The sequence below is a fragment of the Oryctolagus cuniculus genome, chromosome 9 (genome assembly GCF_051225735.1).
Source record: "Oryctolagus cuniculus isolate XC-2025 breed Fujian yellow rabbit chromosome 9, ASM5122573v1, whole genome shotgun sequence".
NCBI lineage: Eukaryota > Metazoa > Chordata > Mammalia > Lagomorpha > Leporidae > Oryctolagus > Oryctolagus cuniculus.
In genome coordinates this window covers 80,693,120-80,707,236 of record NC_142875.1, presented here as the reverse complement: position 1 = coordinate 80,707,236, position 14,117 = coordinate 80,693,120, and the positions used below count along the sequence as shown (strand labels likewise).

Here is a 14,117-nt window from a genome sequence, read left to right as displayed (position 1 = left end):
TAGCCTTGGAACAAAGTTGAGTACTGCACTCTCCTTAGACTGAAGAATGAAGCCTATTTCCTGCAGACAAATGATCTAGCATGGCTTACCCGATCTGAGTCCATCTCATCTCCTTCTTCATCTCCCACTTCACTCTGTCGTCTCTGGCTACTTTTATCCCACATCTAAAAGGTGAAGCTTACCTTATGGCTTTTGTCAATGTTGTTTCCTTTGCCTTGAATGTCCTCTCTGCCCAGATAACTGGATGGTTCTCCCCATTCCATCATAACTCTGCTCGAATATTCCCTTATCTGAGGGACCTTCTCTGACCATTATCAACCAGTGGTAACCAGCCCCCACAGACCTGTCAGCTGTGTCTCCTTAGTTTGATCCTCCCCCCCCCCAGAGCCTTCACTTTAACTCAGATGATCTATTTTCTTGGCTGTATTGTTTTCATCTGTTTTTCCCAATAAATAAAGTCCTGTGAGATCAGGACTTCATTTTCTTCAGCACTGTATCTCTAGCATCTAGAATTGTGTGCAACAAATATTTGAGATATATATATATACACATATATATGTATATTTATATAACTTGCTACATGCCAGGCATGTAGCATTCTAAGTGCTGACAAATGTTAACTTGCTTCATCCTTATAAAGATTCTGAGAGGTGCAATGATTGACAGATAAGAACGCTAACAGCACAGGGATGTCAAATAATTTACCCAAGGTCACCCAGCTGCTGTGTGATGGAGCCACAGTGGTGCAAACAGAAGCAGTCTGGTGCCAGAATATGTGCTGTTAACCACAGGGTGATCGAAGGGATAAAGAAAATGACCCGTAAATGCCAAATGAGAGGAAAGACATTGCAAATTTTCTCCTTTCCATTAGCATCATCCCACACTTGCTCAGCAAGAACTTGTGTTAGGAATTATAGATTGTCCAGGGCACAGGATGGGAGAGGTGAGGTTTTCCACTGCTCTCTCCCCTTTTGGTAGAGAAGCACTCTGGCACGAGGTTGTACTTTCCCCCACCTGGATAATACATTCAGAGCCTGGTGTGGACAGTGAATGTGAGCCTAGCACCTTCCTGCCTAAAGTCAAATTCATTTCAGAACACAACAGATCAGGACATACTAACATCCTTCTGGGGAAAGGTTTAATCATTTATATTTATCAGTCTTTCCTGGAAGTGCAAATACCTTACCGAGAAAGGAAGATCATTCTGGAATTTCGGATTCCCTTTATGTTACCCAAACCTCTACCTGTACAGCAACAGCTTTCCCCAGCATATTCTCCTTACAGTAATTTTTCCTGCCTTTCTCCATTTGCATTTTTCTTTCTCCTGCCTTTCCTGCTTCGTGTCATTCACCCTGTAGTGTATATTTGCTGTTGCATTTCAGAATTCCTCTAATGCGTCATTTTAGTTGAACTTGAAAAACACTGGGGTGATTACTAATTTATTGCTGTCTTCTGCTAAGTGCTTAATGCGAGCTTAATAAAAATCAATAGCCGTGTGTCTTTCCATTGTAAGACTATGCCTCTGATATAAGAGTAGGTTAGGTCGTTGTCAAGTGATTTATTGAAAATTCTCTAGGATAATCACCTCCGTTTTACTGGTGTCATGGACAATGTTAATGGTCATATATGTGGAAGTAGCAGCAGACAGCAGGGAGGAGAAGGCACTGAACACTCACTTCTTCAAAAGGCTATGAGCCAAGAGGCTAATGGTATGCAATGGGGACATCCGCCTGATCAGAGTGACATCTCAAGAGAGTTAGAATGCTAAATATGTCTCCAACCAAAGCACCAATATTGTAAACTTGTTCAGCCATCAAGCTTCATCTTCTATTCTAAAACCCACGCATTTCTGTAACAAAGGAGTACTTGCCATTTGTCTCAGCATCTGCAGGTCCCACTCAGAACAGTTGGCCTTCTGCCGCTCTGCTGGAGGTGAGCCTTCCCTTCCCAGGGTGTACCCTTTTTAGGGATGGTTAAAACCCTCCGCCTGCACCCAGAGAGCTGGACTCTGTCAACAAAGGCATTTCAACTTTCTTTTTCAAACACTGCCTCACGGTGGTATGGCATCCGGAAATCACAGACTGTCCTGGGCTCATCTTTTGCTGGAACCACACAGAGTGTTTAGGTCTTTGGGCAGAAAATCTCTGCAGTCTCTGCTCACTGGACTGTGAGGAGACGCCACCTCCCAGCCCCAACTCCAAACAACAGCAGAGCATTTGGTCATTAGCTAAAGGGAGAATGTGGCTCATTTTCTTAACAACCTCCAGAAATGGACACTTCTTCCTAAGAATACCTCTCCAGCTCCAATCATTCTCAAAATTTCCTTGCAGACTTTCAACCTCAAAAGAGGTTTTGAGACAGGAGAAGCTCTTGAATGGGTGAGTCCTACTACTGCAATATCCATGAGCTTTATTAATGTTACGGCAACATTTCTGACTCCAACTATTTGAATTCTTCAAAAAAAATTGGGGCATAGTATGAGTGTATGAGTTCTTTTATTGCAAATAACCTATATAGATAGTTGCAGCTTTTAAAATTAAATTTAGAAAATTCCCTAGCAGAGTAAGCTCCTGTCATTGCCAATAAGGGTCATTCTCTGGAATAAAAGGCACAAATAAGGCAGATGGCAGAAGAGACTGCTTCCACCCTGGCCGTTATCCCCTCTCCTGCGTCCTTTCCTATTTGCCAGAAGTGAACTGAGTCACTGCAGATTCCATGCTTGTGACTGGAATCTCATCTGCTCCATGCCTCCTGAAGCATATTTCTGCCTTTGACTTTCCCTTCGATCCTTATAAGGCCCAAGCATCCTGGCTGGCTGCTCTACTGGCAGCCCTTCAGCAATGCCTCGGCTGATGTTCCAAGAACCACAGGGAAGGTGGGCAGAGTTTCCCATTCAGAGACAAATTAAGAGAGCTCTTGATGTCATCAGGTCTAGACAGAAATAGGTTTCTTTGGAAAGGAAATTTAGAAAAATAAAGCACTCATCAAAACTGTCTCTATCGTTTTGCCATTTCCAGAACGTTCTATAGGTGGAATCATTTAATGTGTAGCCTTTCCAGATTGGCTTCTTCAATTTACTAATATGGATTTAAATTGCCTTTACATCTTCTCTTGGTTTGAAAGCAAAACTATAGAGACAGTAGAAAGATCAGTGATTGACAGGGGTTGAGGAGAGAGAAGGGTGTATAGGCAGGGTACAAAGGATTTTAGGCAGTGAAATGCTCTTTATCTTGCTATACTGGTGGCTACAAGTCATTCAACATTTGTCCCAAGCATAGAATGTACTACACTAAGAATGTACTGTTAAGTTTAACCACAGACTCTGAGTGATTATGATATGTCAAGATAGGTTCGTCAAATGCTAATTAATTAAGGGGAAGGTTGTGTATGGTAGGAACAGAGGGTTTTTGAGAAATTTCTGTACCTTCCTCTCCATTTTGCTGTGAACCTAAAATTTCTCTTAAAAAAATAAAGTTTTTAAAAAAATGTCTTGTCCCTTCCAAGAATAATGGTCAAGAAGAAGAGAATGATAAATAAAACAGATCCTAGCTCACAGACTTGTGCATGGGCATTTGAGAGTCTATTTTGCAAATTTCTGGTAATTTAGAGAGTATGTAAAAAAAAATGTTGAGGGGTGGAGAAGACTGTCACTGATTTCCCAACAATAATTGTGATGCATTGTGACCAGTGAAGTTATTCCTAGGAATTCAGTGAAGTTTAAATTAAAAAATCAAGTTTTTAAGAATCATAAAACCCAGTTAAAGAGAAAAAATACGAAAATTAAAGATATTCAGGCCGGCGCCGTGGCTCAATAGGCTAATCCTCCACCTTGCGGCGCCGGCACACCGGGTTCTAGTCCCGGTCGGGGCGCCGGATTCTGTCCCGGTTGCCCCTCTTCCAGGCCAGCTCTCTGCTATGGCCAGGGAGTGCAGTGGAGGATGGCCCAGGTGCTTGGGCCCTGCACCCCATGGGAGACCAGGAAAAGCACCTGGATCCTGGCTCCTGCCATCGGATCAGTGCGGTGCGCCGGCTGCAGCGGCGGCCATTGGAGGGTGAACCAACGGCAAAGGAAGACCTTTCTCTGTTTCTCTCTCTCACTGTCCACTCTGCCTGTCAAAAAAAAAAGAAAAAGAAAAAAAAGAAAATTAAAGATATTCAATTAAAGAAAATTAATAGTGTGAAAAATATTTTAAGATTAAGCAGCTATTAAACAAAAAACTGAGAAAAGTAATAATAAATTCATAAAGAATATATAAAAACAAAAGGAAATCCATTCTAAAAAAGTAAAATACATTTAAACTATTGAGTCAGAATTTAATGGATAACAAAAAATAGATACTCAGAGAAAAACTTCGCAAAGTAGACATATCAGACTGATAATGATGATACCATAACAGAACTGGGGTTCACATATACCTATAATGATCTGTGTTCCCCTAAGAAAATAGAGTTGAACACTTGTATACAAATGAACACACACACAACCATATCACAACATTAATTATAAAATTTAAAACAAGCAATACATATTATAGAAGAAAACATAGATGTTTACCTGTACAATTTAGGAATTGAAATGATTAAAATATAACAGAAGCTATAAAAGAAATGATAAACATTTCTGATTTCAAAAAGATAAAATATTTGTATGGCAAAAGATATCACAAACAAGGTCGTCTTTAAAAAACATAATGCAAGGAAGATAATGGATCTACAGTTTCAAAGAATTCTTACAAATTGATGAGAAAAAAGAAAAACAGTCCAATGACAAAGCGGAACAATGGATATGAGGGGACAAATAACAGAGAATTGATAACAAATAGTCAACAAATATATGAAAATGTGTGGCAAGCCAAATGTAAAATAAAGTAACAGTGAGGTATTATTTTGTGCTTCTAAGATGACACAAATATCATAAGGTCAATAATAGCTGTATCTTATATGTAGATATGAGAAAAATTCTTCAATATGTTGCTGGTAGAAATGTGTACTGATAAAGTAATCTGGAAATAATTATTGTAACTTAAAACACACATGACCTTTGATCTCATGACACTGCTTCTTGGTTGGAATCTGTATCTTAGAAATCATGTGCTACAGATGATATGATTCTTTATTTAGGGGATCTAAAGAACTCCACTAAGAGATTATTGGAACTCATGAAAGAGTTTGATAAAGCAGCAGAATATAAAATCAATACACGGGTGGTGCAGTGGCTCATTTGGCTAATCCTCTGCCTGTGTTGCCAGTACCCCGGGGTTCTAGTCCCGGTTGGGGCACCAGATTCTGTCCCGGTTGCTCCTCTTCCAGTCCAGCTCTCTGCTGTGGCTCGAGAGGGCAGTGGAGGATGGCCCCAGTGTTTGGGTCCCTGCACCCGCATGGGAGACCAGGAGGAAGCACCTGACTCCTGGCTTCGGATTGGCGCAGCACACCAGCTGTAGCGGCCATTTGGGAGGTAAACCAACGGAAGGAAGACCTTTCTCTCTCTCTCTCTCTCACTGTCTAACTCTGCATGTCAAAAAAAAAAAAAATCAATACACAAAAATCAACAGCTTTTGTATACATAGACAATGCCACAGCTGAGAAAGAACTTCTCAGATCAATCCCATTCACAATAGCTACAAAAAAAAAAAAAAAAATCAAATACCTTGGAATAAACTTAACCAAGGATGTCAAAGATCTCTACAATGAGAATTACAAAACCTTAAAGAAAGAAATAGAAGAGGATAACAAAAAATGGAAAAACCTTACATGCTCATGGACTGGAAGAATCAATATCATCAAAATGCCCATTCGTCCAAAAGCAATTTACAGATTCAATGCTATACCAATTAAAATACCAAAGACATTCTTCTCAGATCTGGAAAAAATGATGCTGAAATTCATATGGAGGCATAGGAGACCTTGAATAGCTAAAGCAATCTTGTACAACAAAAACAGCCGGAGGCATCACAATACCTGAAACACCAGAAATCAATCCAAACATCTACAGCCAACTTATATTTGATCGAGGAGCTAAAACCAATTCCTGGAGCAAAGACAGTCTGTTCAACAAATGGTGCTGGGAAAGCTGGATTTCTACATGCAGAAGCGTGAAGCAAGACCCCTACCATACACCTTACACAAAAATCCACTCAACATGGATTAAAGATCTAAATGTATGACCTGACACCATCAAATTATTAGAGAACATCGGAGAAACCATGTTGGCAAATATTAAAATTAAATTGGCAAATAAAAGAGCTACATGCACTTTAGTGTTTATTGTAGCTCAATTCACAATAGCTTAGACATGGAATCAACCTAAATGCCCAGCAACAGAAAAGAAATAGGCACAGGCAAAGACTTCTTGGCAAAGATCCCAGAGGTACAGGCAGTCAAAGCCAAAATTAACAACTGGGATTACATCAAATTGAGAAGTTTCTGTACTTCAAAAGAAACAGTCAGGAAAATGAAGAGGCAACCAACAGAATAGGAAAAATTATTTGCAAATTATGCAACCGATAAAGGATTAATAACCAGAATCTACAAAGAGATCAAGAAACTCCACAACAACAAAACAACCCACTTAAGAGATGGGCCAAGGACCTCAATAGACATTTTTTAAAAGAGGAAATCCAAACAGCCAACAGACACATGAAAAAAATATTCAGGATCACTAGCCATCAGGGAAATGCAAATCAAAACCACAATGAGGTTTCCCCTCACCCTGGTCAGAATGGCTTACATACAGAAATCTACCAACAACAGATGCTGGCGAGGATGTGGGGGAAAAGGCACACTAATCCACTGTTGGTGGGAATGTAAACTGCTAAAGCCACTATGGAAGATAGTTTGGAGACACCTCAGAAATATAGCCCTACCACACGACCCAGCCATTCCACTCTTCGGAATTTACCCAAGGGAAATTAAATTGGCAAATAAAAGAGCTACATGCACTTTAGTGTTTATTATAGCTCAATTCACAATAGCTTAGACATGGAATCAACCTAAATGCCCAGCAACAGAAAAGTGAATAAAGAAATTATGGGATATGTACTCTTTAGAATACTATACAGCAGTAAAAAAAAAAATGAAATCTGGTCATTTGCAACAAAATGGAGGAATCTGGAAAACATCATCATGCTGAGTAAAATAAGCCAGTCCTGGCCGGCGCTGCGGCTCACTAGGCTAATCCTCCACCTGTGGCGCTGGCACATTGGGTTCTAGTCTGAGTTGGGGCGCCAGATTCTGTCCCAGTTGCTCCTCTTCCAGTCTGGCTCTCTGCTGTGGCCTGGGAAGGCAGTGGAGGATGGCCCAAGTGCTTGGGCCCTGCACTCGCATGGGAGACCAGGAGGAAGTACCTGGCTCCTGGCTTCGGATCAGCGCAGTGCACCAGCCGTAGCGGCCATTTGGGAGGTGAACCAACAGAAGGAAGACCTTTCTCTCTGTCTCTGTCTCTCTCTCGCTGTCTAACTCTGCCTGTCAAAAAAAAATATATATATATATATAAGCCAGTCCCAAAGGGATAAATATTATATGTCCTCCTTGATCTGTGACAACTAACTGAGCACCTAAAAGGAGACTTGCAGAAGTGAAACTGACACTATGAGAAGCAATGGCTTGATCAGCCTTTGTCCTGACTGTCAAGGAACAGCTTACTATTTTATTCTTATTAGTATTTTCTCTTTCTACTTAATATCATTGGTTGAACTCTTTAATTAACACAGAATTATTCTTAGGTGTTTAAATCTAATTGAAAATTGATCCCTGTTAAAAAATAAGATAGGGAGGAGATGTACAGTTCGGCATACGCTCCCTCTGACTTACCCCTAAGGCTAAAGCTAAAAACTTGTCATGGGCTCCAAATCCCATTAAGTTGGCAGGTACCAATGTCATCTTTTTTTCCCCTTAGCCATTCTTTCAGGGTAGGTTGCTTGAGACAAATTCTGTAACTTTTCCTCTGTTTGAGAATGTCTTGATTTTCCTCTCATTTCTGAGGAATACGTTGCTGAATGTAAGATTCTTCATTTAAAGTTTCTTTCATGGAGTACTTTCAGATTGTCACACAATTGTACTCCAGCCTCCATGCTTTCTGAAGGGAAATTGTCATTCCAATTATTTTCCCCCGTAAATAAGGACTCCTGCCTTTATCTCTTACTGGCTTTCAGATTTTTTTTTCTTTAGTTTTCAGACGTTTGATTATGATGTACTTTGGTGTGGATTTCTTTGACTCCACGTTTATAGTTTGCTAATCTTCTTGAGTCTATCGGTTTATATCTTTTCTAAATTTGGAGAGTTTTCATCATTTTTTTCTTTGAGCGCTTTTTCAACTCTGTGTACTTTCTCCTCTCTTCCTGGGATTTTGATGAAACAAAGGAGAGGAACTTTGTTATACTCCTTCAGGTCCCTGAGACTCCCCTTTTCCTCGATTTTATCTTCCCTTCCTGCATATCTTCCTCCTCCTCTGCTGTCCTTCTTTAGTCAATTATCTCTGCTGTTCTGATTGAATAATTTTTTCCTACATTTCACGGGCTCTTTCCTCTTAATGTTAATATCTTTTACTTAGTTTTCTATGTTAGTTATTATATTAAATTCAGCTCTAAAGTTTCTCTTGGTTTTTATTACATAACCTATTTTTCTATGGAGCATTTCTTTTCTCTGCTGAGATCTCACTATTTTATTTTCTAACACCTCCCAGGCTGGGAGAGGGAAGAGTGCCTGTTACTGCTCACCAAGGTCTTGATTGACACTGTGGGAAATGAGTGGCCTCCTCACCACTGAACAGTGGTTAAAGTCCTAACTCTGTTTTAGACTTCTCTGGGCATCACGTAATGGGGGAGGGGAAGTATGCCTTATTACTGCCAGATGGTGATGAAAGTCCAGGTTCTCTCTCAGTCTCCTCTGACACCACTTCTGGCAGGGAGTGTTGAGTGCCTGGTTATAACCCAGTGAATGTAGAAGTTTAGGCTCTCCCCTTACCTTTTGCTAGGCAGACAAGAAACCATGTTTCCCACCACCCCCACCCCCACCTTGCAATTTGTTTGCAACAAAATGATTATTCTCTAAAAGTTTCCCATCTTTATAGGTTATTCCTTTTGTGATTCTCAGGCTAAGAAAAGCAAGCTTTTGCTGCGTTCCCTTTCTGTCTGTACCTATTGGTGTTTCCAGGTTGCCAACTTTTTCAGCAAAGAATCTGGGAAATGTGAGTCAAAAACAAAAACAAACACCAGAAAAAAATCAGAAACTCAGCCCCTTCAGGTATCAAGGTCCCTACCTGATCTGACTTCTGTGCTTCATATTATTTCTGTTTTACGTATAATGGTTTCCACTGTATTTAGCACAAAGAATAGGAAAATGTGTGTCTGCCCCTCTTTATGGAGGTGCCTACATCCTTACACCATAGCACATGATTTCTCTTTTTTATAGAGAACTTTTATTTAATAAATATAAATTTCCAAAGTACAACTTTTGGGTTATATTGGTTCTTCCTCCCATAACCTGCCTTCCACCTACAAACCATCCCATCTCCCACTCCCTCTCCCATCCCATTCTTCATCAAGATTCATTTTCAATTATCTTTATATACAGGAAGATCAACTCCATACTAAGTAAAGATTTCAACAGTTTGTACCCACACAGACACACAAAGTATAAAGTACTGTTTGCAGACCAGTTTTACCGTTATTTATGACGTCAGTAATACGCCGCGGCTCTTGTCATGAGCTGCCAAACCTGTGGAAGCCTCTTGAGTTCACAAACTCCGACCTTATTTAGACAAGGCCATAATCAAAGTGATTTTAAAAAAGAAAGAAACTACCAAAGATATCTTCAAATCACACAGCTAACAAAGGGACAAGTATCCATAGTATTAAAGGAAACTTCAAAACTAAACAGTGGGGGAAAATACACTCCAAAATTACAAAATGGGCAAAATATATGAACAGGCATTTTACTGAAGAGGAAGCGCAGATAAATGAGCACATGAATTTGTGTTTAATGTCATTATTTATTAGGCAACATGTTGAAACCCTAATGAGATATTAAAAATACCTATCAAAATGGCTAAAATATGTTTAAAAAAAAGAACTAAAAACTAATTATGGCTAGAATGTACAGAAACTAGAACACCCTTGCTTTGCTGGTTCAGCCAAAGGTATAGTGAGTCTATAAAACATTTTAGAAATTTCTTTAAAAACCAAGCTTGTGTCTGCCATATAATCCAGTAACTGTCCTCCTGGGCATTATCCCACAGAAACAAAAGGTTAGGTTCACACAAGAACTTCTCCATGAATATTTATAGTAGCCTTATTCATAATGGTCCCACTGGACACTATTTAGATGTCATTCAGTGGGTGAATGGTTGAGCAAACTGGTAAACCAACATCATGGAATAGTACTCAGCAATAAAGGAAAGCAGCTTTCTATACATACAACCAAGATGAACCACCAGAGATTCATGCTGAGTGCAAAGAATTCATCTTAAAAAGTCTCATATGTTATGGTTCCATTTATATATCATTCTTGAAAAGATGAGTTTATAGAAAGAGAGGGAAGACTTAGTAGTTTCCAGGACTTAGGGACAGATGGGAGGGGAGGGAAGTGGATATGGTTATGCAAAGGCAGTATGAGGGGTCCTTGTCGTGATGATATTTTCTCTGCCTTGACTGTACCAACATAGATATCCTGTTCTTATTATTATTTTTCTCAAAAGCTTTTAATTATTTGAAAGGCAGAATTACATGATATGTTGGGGGGGAGATAGAGAGTTCTTCCATCCACTGGTTCACCCCTCAAATGGCTGGAAAAGCTGTGGCTAGGGCTGGCCAGGTGCCAAGAATCAAGAGCTTCTTCTGGGTCTCAAACGTAGGTTCAGGGGCTCAAGCACTTGGGTCATAGCCGCTGTTTTCCCAGGTGCATTAACAGGGAGCTAGATCAGAAGTGGAGTAGCCAGGACTCAAACAGGTACCCACAATAGTATGCTGGTGTCACAGGTGGTGGCTTCACACTATATCACAGTGATGGCCCCAGATGTCCTGGTTTTGATATTGTTTTATAGTTTTGTAAAATATTACCACCAGAAGAAAATGGGTAAAGAGTAAATGGGTTCTCTGTATATTAGCATTAAGAAGAAGAAAAGTTTTACAGTAATGTGTATGGTATGCTTCCATTTCTTTTTTTTTTACATTTTTTTCAACTTTTATTTAATAAATATAAATTTTCAAAGTACAACTTTTGGATTATAGTAGCTTTTACCCTTATAACCTCCCTCCCACCCACAACCATCCCATCTCCCACTCCCTCTCCCATCCCATTCTTCATCAAGATTCATTTTTAATTATCTTTATATACAGAAGATACATGGTATATACTAAGTAAAGATTTCAATAGTTTGCACCCACACAGAAACACAAAGTATAGAGTACTATTTGAGTAGTAGTTTTACCATTAATTTGCATAGTACAACACATTAAGGACAGAGATCCTACAAGGGAAGTAGGTGCACAGTGACTCCTGTTGTTGATTTAACAATTGACACTCTTATTTATAACAGTAATAAGCCGAAGCTCTTGTCATGAGCTCCCAAGGCTATGGAAGCCTCTTGAGTTCACAAACTCTGACCTTACTTTGACAAGGCCATAATCAAAGTGGAAGTTCTCTCCTCCCTTCAGAGAAAGGTACTTCCTTCTTTGATGGCCCGTTCTTTCTGCTGGCATCTCACTCACTCACTCACAGAGATATTTCAATTAGGTGTTTGTTGTTTGTTGTTTTTTTTGGTTTTTTTTGTTTTGTTTTTGTCACGGTGCCTTGGCTTTCCATGCCTGAAATACTCTCATGGGCTTTTTAGCCACATCCGAATGCCTTAAGGGCTGATTTGGAGGCCAGAGTGCTATTTAGGACATCTGCCATTCTATGAGTCTGCTGTGTATCCTGTTTCCCATGTTGAATCGTTCATTCTTTTTTTAATTCTATCAGTTATTATTAGCAGACAATAGTCTTGTTTATGTGATCCCTTTCACACTTAATCCTATCATTATGATCAATTTGAACTGAAACTGATCACTTTGACTAGTAAGATGGCACTGGTACATGCCACCTTGATGGGATTGAATTGGAATCCCCTGGCACATTTCTAGCTCTACCATTAAGGGTAAGTCCACATGAGCAAGTGCCAAACTGTACATCTCCTCCCTCTCTTATTCCCACTCTTATATTTAACAGAGATCACTTTTCAGTTAAATCTAAATGCCTAAGAATAATTGTGTGTTAATTAAAGAGTTCAACCAATGGTATTAAGTAGAACAAAAAAAATACTAAAAGGGATAAAATAGTAAGTTGTTCCTTGACAGTCAGGACAAGGGCTGATCAAGTCATTGTTTCTCATAGTGTCCATTTCACTTCTTCAGGTTTCCTTTTAGGTGCTCAGTTAGTTGTCATAGATCAGGAAGAACTTATGATATTTGTCCCTTTGGGACTGGCTTATTTCACTCAGGTATGCTTCCATTTCATTTAGAACAAACAAAGCAGCCAGCCCTGGGGTGTGAACCATTGGACTACAACATCTACCAATAGTCCCTCCCTTTCCTTTTTCAGGGTAGTTGATTGCATAGCAATAGTCAGCTGAGACACATGTGTATGTATATGAATGTTCATATGAAAAAAGAATACTGTGGATAAAAGTGGATGTTCTACAGTGGCAGTAGGAGTAAATGAAATGATTAATTTTATTTTCTATATCATTTTTCATTTGTTTATGCAAGTGTGTGCTATAAAATGTGTAAAACATCAATTAGAGAAAATTTTATCTAAAAAAAGAAAACATTCTATTCGGTTTTTGTTAGAACTGGGTCTCAGAAAAATGTCTTCATTTCACTTCACTTTTTATTTTCTGTCTCTTGCAATGTTCTGCAGACATCAGTTTCAGATGCTGTTGGTAATGTTAGTTTCATATATACATTTGTAAGTTGATTTAAAAAAAAAAAAGAACCCAAAGCATATACTTTGAAGTGTTGTAAATTGGAAACTAAAACATCCTTAATCTTCTTTAAATAAGCTATAAAAACTAAGTGAGAGAAGGTCATTAACAAAATTGATTTAAAAATATTCTTGGTTATGCTGTCTGTAAGATGCATTACAAAAGTGCATTAGCTCATAAAACATTTTATCGGCCTGTAAAATTTTCACTAGTTTTTTCTGTTCCTAATGATTCTTTAGCAATGATAAATCCACAGGAAATTTATCAGAAGAAGAAAATGATAATGTTTTTACTGTGAGTTGCAGTTTTTATTTGCAAGAGCTTTTTTATTTATTGAATGCTTTATTTTTTAACATCTTCTTGAATTTCTTAGAGGTTCTAAAATTCCTAGCCAAGGCCATTTTCATTGATTCAGTTTTACAGATTCATATCTCTAGTGTCTACTGTGTGCTGGACTCTATGCCAGGCACTTAGAGAAAGAGAATGGGGAAACTGAGAAGAAAAGGAAAAACAAAGGAACTGTCAATAACTAGATTATATTGTAGTAGGAAGAGCAAAACCTTTTAGTAGCTTACATAATATTCTGGGGGTAAAACCACAAAGACTGGGCAGAGAGTCCATATGAGCTAGTTTTAAGGATGAGCAGGAATTTGCTGGCTGATAAAATTGGGAGCTATATACCAGTTAGGTTGGAAGCCTGCAGGAAAACAAGCAAGAGTGTAAGAGCATGGTAAGGTTAAGGAAGAAAATGCAGTCTATAGGGATGAAAGCATTTGAAGGGCAAAGAGTAGAAATGGCAGAATCATAAGCTCTTTTAAAATTAACTCGGGCTCATTTTTAACAAGAGTGCCCATTCAATAGGAAAAAAGAACAGTATTTTCCACAAGTGATGCCATAGTGACCGGATATCCACATGCAAAAGAATGAAGTTAGATTCCTTCCTTAGACCATGCATGAAAATTAATGCCAAGTGGATCACACACCTGAGTGAAATTGCTCAAATTACAAACATCTTAGAAGAGAGCATAAGAGTAAATCTTTGTGACTTTGTGTTAGGCTAGACAAAACCTTCTTTATACATGTCACCAAAACATAAGCAGTAAGACAAAAAAAAATAGATAAATTAGGATCATCAAGATTTAAAAAATTTGTATTCCAAAGA

At 38.9% G+C, this 14,117-nt stretch overlaps 1 protein-coding gene across 12 annotated transcripts in view; it reads right to left on the bottom strand.

Annotated features, from left to right (window-relative positions):
• The window catches only part of STARD13 (StAR related lipid transfer domain containing 13), a 585,508-nt gene that overhangs the window by 312,708 nt on the left and 258,683 nt on the right, over positions 1 to 14,117 (bottom strand). The window lies entirely within an intron of this gene.